Raw genomic sequence first — 6,665 nt, 5'->3', positions numbered from 1 at the left:
ATGCACATTTATTTAGCATTGCTGAAAACTTAAATAAGTATATGCTGGAACATATTTGAAATGAGAAAAAAAAATCTACCTCAATTACTGGTTCAGAAATATTCTTGCACACTGTATTTTTTACCTGTGGACAAGTTTAATGTTAGTTTTTTTTTTTTTTTTTTTTGTATACCACAAACTAATTTATAGGAAGGAATGCCATGAGCAAATGTCAAGCTGTAAATGTCTTTTTACCTGTATTCTGGTGCTCTTTGTTCTGCTTCAGTATCTGCCAGTACCCTCTCAGGCAAAACAGCCTGTAGAGATCGTGAGGCTTGATTCACCACTGCCTTATGCCATATGCGGTCTTTGATGCCAGCGGAGACATGAATGAAGCGTTTGCTCTTCTGCAAGTGACTGTAGAATGAACAGGGCAAAGAGGAGATGTTCCCCCAAGATTGTTCCCTGTGTGTTTACTGAATAATTCAGGTTATGTCTTAATCTGTCCAGTCTGCATTGTGTGGACATTGTCTCTAAATCTTTTCCTCTTCAGCAACAACATAATGTTCTGCGGCTGTTGTCACTGTTGTCATACAACCCTCAGAACTTTGCTGCAGATCAAGGAGAGAAGGAAACTGATAGAAGGGGATTTTTAATATATATTTGGAAAGATTTATTTTTGTGTGATCCAGTAACAAATGGATAATTAGGAGAGAGTAAAAAGGTAAATCTATTTTTTTTAGGCACATTTGCCTTTTTATATCCCAGTTGTCTCATCTGATTTTCCTGCAATTACTTTTTAATGCTGCAGAGAAGTGATGCTTCAAGAGGGAAAGCTGATTGATGTTCAGAAGACTAACTTGTATTTCAATGAGGAGCCACGTTAAGCGTCTCATGTTTTATATATGTAGTGAAGGCTGAAGACTAATTCAGATTCAGAATAAGGAATTGAACAAGCCCAAGGGGTAGCTGCAGGGGTAGCTAGTCGAGTGTTTAAATAAAATAAAGGTCTGGAATCTGATTGATTAGATTATCATCTGGGTCAGTAATGACACTGCTCCGTACCTTTATTTCCTTGTCTGAAAATGTAGTTGATACTGTTTACCTGTGTCTCTGAGGATACAGCGTTAATCTTTGAAAACACCACAGAAGTGTTGCAGCACTGGAGGACAGCTGAATAATTAACCTTGCTGAAATTTTCAACTCACTGCAAGCATGAGCCAAGATTTTTTTAAATAATGAAATCAAAAGAAGATTTTGGGAGACCATGACATGGAATCAGGGTGATGTGATCCCTTGTTCTCTCCCTGCTTGAAATAAAATACAGCTAATTCTGTGTGTCACGTGTAAATGACCAGGCTGGATTGCGTCTTAAACTTGTGAGTAGCTCACACCAGAAGCTTGAAGGAATGACTGGGCTGCACACTGCCTACGTGGATTTGGATGGCAAGAGGAGGAGAGACTGCAGATATTAGAAGTGTAAGTTCAGGGCACAATCAAAGTAAAAACAGAAGTCTGGGCTATCCAGTTTCTCATACCTGTTGTAAGAGATGTGACTTTCATTTTCTACCTATTGGAGAGCTGGGAAGGAGTTGCTGCAGATATTTTAGAGAGATCTTCTATTTTTAAAAATGTCCTTTTTGATTAAAAAACCTTCAGTATTTTCGAGTGTAATCTTCTTATAGGACTCCTTATTTTCCAGATCATCTCTACCTCCAGAATCCTAATTATTATATCTCATATCTCTGCCACAGGACAAGTCATTGTAAGGTTTTCATTAATTGCAAAAAGATTATGAGAGCCATTTAATCGCAGTACAAACGGACACATAATGGTACCTGCTAAATAAGATGTAGTTCCCACAAAGGAACAGCCACTGTTTGCATTTAAATAATTCATATTTTGCTGTACCTTTTGTAAATAAAAGAGATACAGATTATAGTTCTAACAAGTTTCACAGGTTTTTTTGGATGGACATGTAAAATGCTTTTAAACACACATGGATAGTACTAATGTTTGCTTCCTGTATGAGCAGCTGCTATACTGTACTTGAAGTCGCTTTTATTAGTTCATTCTATACTGTATTGGAAGTGGTTTTATTTAATTCTTGACCACTGCATATTTTTGAAGTTCTTCAGTCTTAGACTTACCACCTAAAATACAGGCCTGATTCCCAGAGCGTTTATGACAGGATTACTCAGATCATTTACAAGTATTGTAAGGCTGGATTCGCCTTCTCCTTTGGCAGCTTCTGCAGCTTGTTGTGTAGGACTCCATACGGCAGCCTTCCACCTCTGATGTTTTCCAACAATGTGACAGGACCCATCAGTGAACAGGGCATATTTTTTCTCATTTTCTGGCAATTCGCTATACAGAGGGGCTTCTTCAGCACACCACTTCCTCCTCTGGTAACACTCCTGAATCTTTGCCTGCTGGACAGTCTGTGATTGTTCCCAGGGTTCCTGGGCAATTGGTGTTTCCTATGCAAGCCCACTGCTTGATAAGTGCAACCCACTTGTTCCACATACCATTGGTGGCATGGTGTGAGGAAGGGGCCTTCCCTTTGAACATCCAGCCCAGCACCGGCAGTTGGGGTGCCAGGAGGAGCTGGGCTTTGGTTCCAATCACTTCTGAAGCAGCTCAAAACTCTTCATATGCTGCCAGTGTTCCCTCTTCTGTTGGTGTGTACCGGGCCTCAGACCCTCTGTAGCCCCAACTCCAAAACCCCAGAGGTCGGCCTCGAGTCTCCCCTGGTGCTTTCTGCCAGAGATCCCAGGAAGGGCCATTCTCCCTGGCTGTGGTGTAGAGCACGTTCTTTACATCTGGCCCTGTCCAGATGGGTCCAAGGGCTACAGCATGGACTGTCTCCTGTTTGATCTTCTTGAAGACTTGTTGCTGCTCAGAGCTCCGCTGGAAATAGTTATTCTTCTGGGCTACATGGTAGTGAGGGCTCACAATGAGACTGTAGTTTGGAACATACATTCCCCTGAAACCCATGATGCCGAGGAAAGCTCGGGCCTCCTTTTTGTTGGTTGGTGGAGACATAACTGCTATTTTATTGATAACATCCATTGGGATCTGACAATATCTGTCCTGCCATTCTATTCCTAAAATCTGGATTTCTTGAGGAGGACCTTACTTTAATGGCAAAACCAGTTTTTAGCAAAATTTGGCTTACTTTTTTCCTTTTCTCAAAAGCTTCCTCTCCTGTGTTGCCCCATACAATGATGTCATCAAGGTACTGTAGATGCTCTGGGGCTTCACCCTGTTCTAATGCTGTCTGGATCAGTCCATGGCAGATGGTGGGGCTGTGTTTCCACCCCTGGGGCAGCCAATTCCAGATGTACTGGATTCCCTTCCAAGTGAAAGCAGACTGTGGCCTGCACTCTGCTGCCAAAGGGATCAGGAGAAAAGCATTTGCAATGTCGATTGTGGCATACCACTTGGCTGCCTCTGACTCCAGTTCATACTGGAGTTCTAGCATGTCTGGCACTGCAGCACTTCATTCAGGCCACGACAGTCCACTGCCAGCCTTCACTCTCCGCTGGACATTGGCCATATTGTGCTGTGGAAGGGTGAGAGGGTTCTAACAATCCCTCCCTGACTCTCCAGTTGATGAATCAGTTTCTGAATGGGAATCAGGGAGTCTCTGTGATGCAGTATTGTCATCTGTGCACCATCATGGCAGCAACTGGCACATGCTGTTCTTTGTCCTTTAGTAACCCCACAACAGAAGGGTCTTCTTATGGTCCAGGCAAAACAGACAAGTGTTCAATTTCCTCTGTATATAAGGCAGGTATTCAAAAAACCCACCGGTATCCTTTGGGGACTTTGAAGTACCCTCTCCAGAGGAAGTCTATGCCCAGGATGCATGGACCCTCTGGGACAGTCACAACGGGATGTTTTTCCCAGTCATTCCCAGTTAGACTCACTTCAGCTTCTAGTAGAGTCAACTGCTGGGATCCCCCTGTCACTCTGGAAATATAGATGGGTTCTGACCATTCAATGGTATTAGAGTACACTGGGCACTGGTGTCTACTAAAGCTTGGTACTTCTGTGGATCTGATGTGCCAGGCCATTAGATCCACACAGTCCTGTCTGAAGGCAGGGCCCCTCTAATCTTGCTTATTGTATTTGCTGTTTACTTCTTGTAAAAAAGTCTTAGAGGTCCCCTCAAGAGCATCAGAGGTACAATTACAGTCACACAGTCTGGAGGGCTGTCTACTGGAAACTGGCACAGCATTCTTCTGGAGGAATCTCTTTTTATAAGTGTTTTACCTTGCAGCTCATTCATTCAGGCTTGGAGGGCTGAGGTGGGTTTCCCATCCCACTTCCTCATGTCTTCATGGTTGTGCAACTAGAACCACAGGATGCCTCATAGTGTATACTTTTTATAAGCTCTTTCTGGAACAGAGGAATAGGTGAAATTGTGGTCTGCACTGGTGAGCAGCAGGGCAAATTTTCTTCAAGTCACTGGACCTTCCTGGACAGTTTCTCCACAGCTGAGACAAGGGAGGAAGAAAGACTTTCTTTGAATAGACAGTCAGTCAGCCACCTCATCCACTGTTGGTGCTTTTGCCTTTCCCCAGTCTATTATGGCTGGTGAGTTGGCATAGGACACTGGTGCACTCCACACAAACTTACACTACATGGGTTGGGAACACTGGACTTCATCAGGACCAGTGGGTAGCTGCAGATCACCAGGATCACAGTAAGACATCTCTGGCACAGCTAACTCCCTCAGGTACTGGATACCTTGCTCCATGGTTGTGCACTTGCCTGGCCGACACACAACAGCTTCACTGAACGGGTACCCTTCTCTTACACTTGATAGAAATTGCCTCCAGAAGCTGAGGGCTTGGGACTTTCTTCAGATCACCTTGTCGAAGCCTCTTTCTCTGGACAGGGATCCCAGCTGCTTGGCCTCCCTGTCTTCTAATTCCTGCCTGCTGGCCCCATTTTCCCAGCATGGGAGTAGCCAGGTGACTATGTGCTCCCCTGGAAGGCAGCTGAGAAGTCTCTCAGCTCTCTTAAGGACAGGGATTGGGTGATGACCTCCAGTACTGCCTCTTCCTCAGGTTCTCACGATGGTCCTGGTTCATCATTGTCTTTCATGATGCAGACTGATTCCTTCTTCTGTATAGGGGTGACTGATATTGGTACCAGTTGGCTTTCTGGCTCAGCTACAGGGTTGGCCTCTGAGGTTTGAGTATCCATAGTGCTTGCTGTGGGGATTGGAGGAGCTGGAGCCTCTGAGGTCTGAGTAGCTACAGTGCCTGTTGTAAGGGTTCTTCTGGCTCAGCTACAGTGCTTGTTGCGGGGGTTAGAGTAGCTGCAGTGCCTATGGATCTGTTTTTCTTGCCTAGATATTTGCTCATACCCTCCCATACGCCATGCCACCCCTGACCATTCAGCCCCAGAGATGATTTTCTGGCAATATTCTTGAAACAATTTTTTGTAACACATAGGACTTGAAACACGTTCAGGGGAGTGAGCAACAGGCACATCCTGGTTTGAGCATCGCAGGGACAGTCAAAGTTCTCAAAGGTTGTTGTAACAAGCCTTTGAGCCTCCATGGGCTGGGATAAGGACAGTTTGCTGACACCACCATAAAAAACAAAACCTGGGACAGAATACACACACATGGTGATAATACTGAGCACTTTACTGATCCAACAAGGTAGTAACATAGGCCACTGTACTGATGCAATGTGATGTCCAACCACGCTTGAACTGTTCCGGAGCCACAGGGACAGTTCCTGATCAGGCCCTTTTAGGGGTGCATGATGTCATGTGGTGTGGAAAAGTGGGCCAACTCAGCTCACTTGTGCTGGCTGCTTGGGGAAGTTAACTCTGTCCTGGCTGGAACTAGGACATAATTTAAAACTGCTTTAGCTTAGGATACATATTTAGACAGTCCTTCCTTTCCTACACAATTCATATTTGCTTAGTGAAATATTGAAACAGTTGTAAAACTATAATGACTTATTTGCTATGTGAAGCTTCATTTTCTTTTGTTTGTAAAAATAGTAGAAATTTTTAGAGAAAACGTAAGTCTTCAGACTAAATACGTAAAAAGAACTGTTACGTAGACTGGTTTTAAAAAATACTGGATTGAGTTCTGGAAGTCACATTCCATCACAGAGGTGTCTACATGCTGCTAGCTACAGAGCTTGATTTTTGGAAGTCCAATATTTTCAAAGCTTTTCAAGTTCTACAGGTGGAAAGGTGTATTTACAAGGGAGCATACGAAGAAGCTTAAAAATGGTAGCTGGAAAGAAATATTGGGGTTTTTCTATGGACTGCTCAGCAGGAGGACAGCTGTAACGGAAGGATATTAAGAGTGAAAAAGTACAGTGGTCACCCAAAGAAACTTTCTATCTGTGCAAAGTGCAAAGTGCTTGCTGTGACACATAGTCACAGCATAGTTTCCCTTGAAAGTCAGAGAAGCAATAGACCAGGAAAAGAAACTTAGGCTGGACTGGAAGAACACTGATAAGAATTTATTGTTTTTCCTCTCAGTATCTCATCTTGGTGTTATTTACAGACACTAGGCCCATGAGGCTCTGTAAGCATATCTCAGGCTTGTTCGCAGCCTTGGGAAAGGAAAATGTCAAGAGAACATGGGCAGAACTGGAAGTGGAGAAGACAAGACTGGCAGCTTGACTCCATTGTCAGGTAGTACC

This window comes from Gallinula chloropus (genome assembly GCF_964237585.1).
Source record: "Gallinula chloropus genome assembly, chromosome: Z".
Taxonomy (NCBI): domain Eukaryota; kingdom Metazoa; phylum Chordata; class Aves; order Gruiformes; family Rallidae; genus Gallinula; species Gallinula chloropus.
Note: the sequence above shows the minus strand (reverse complement) of the source record.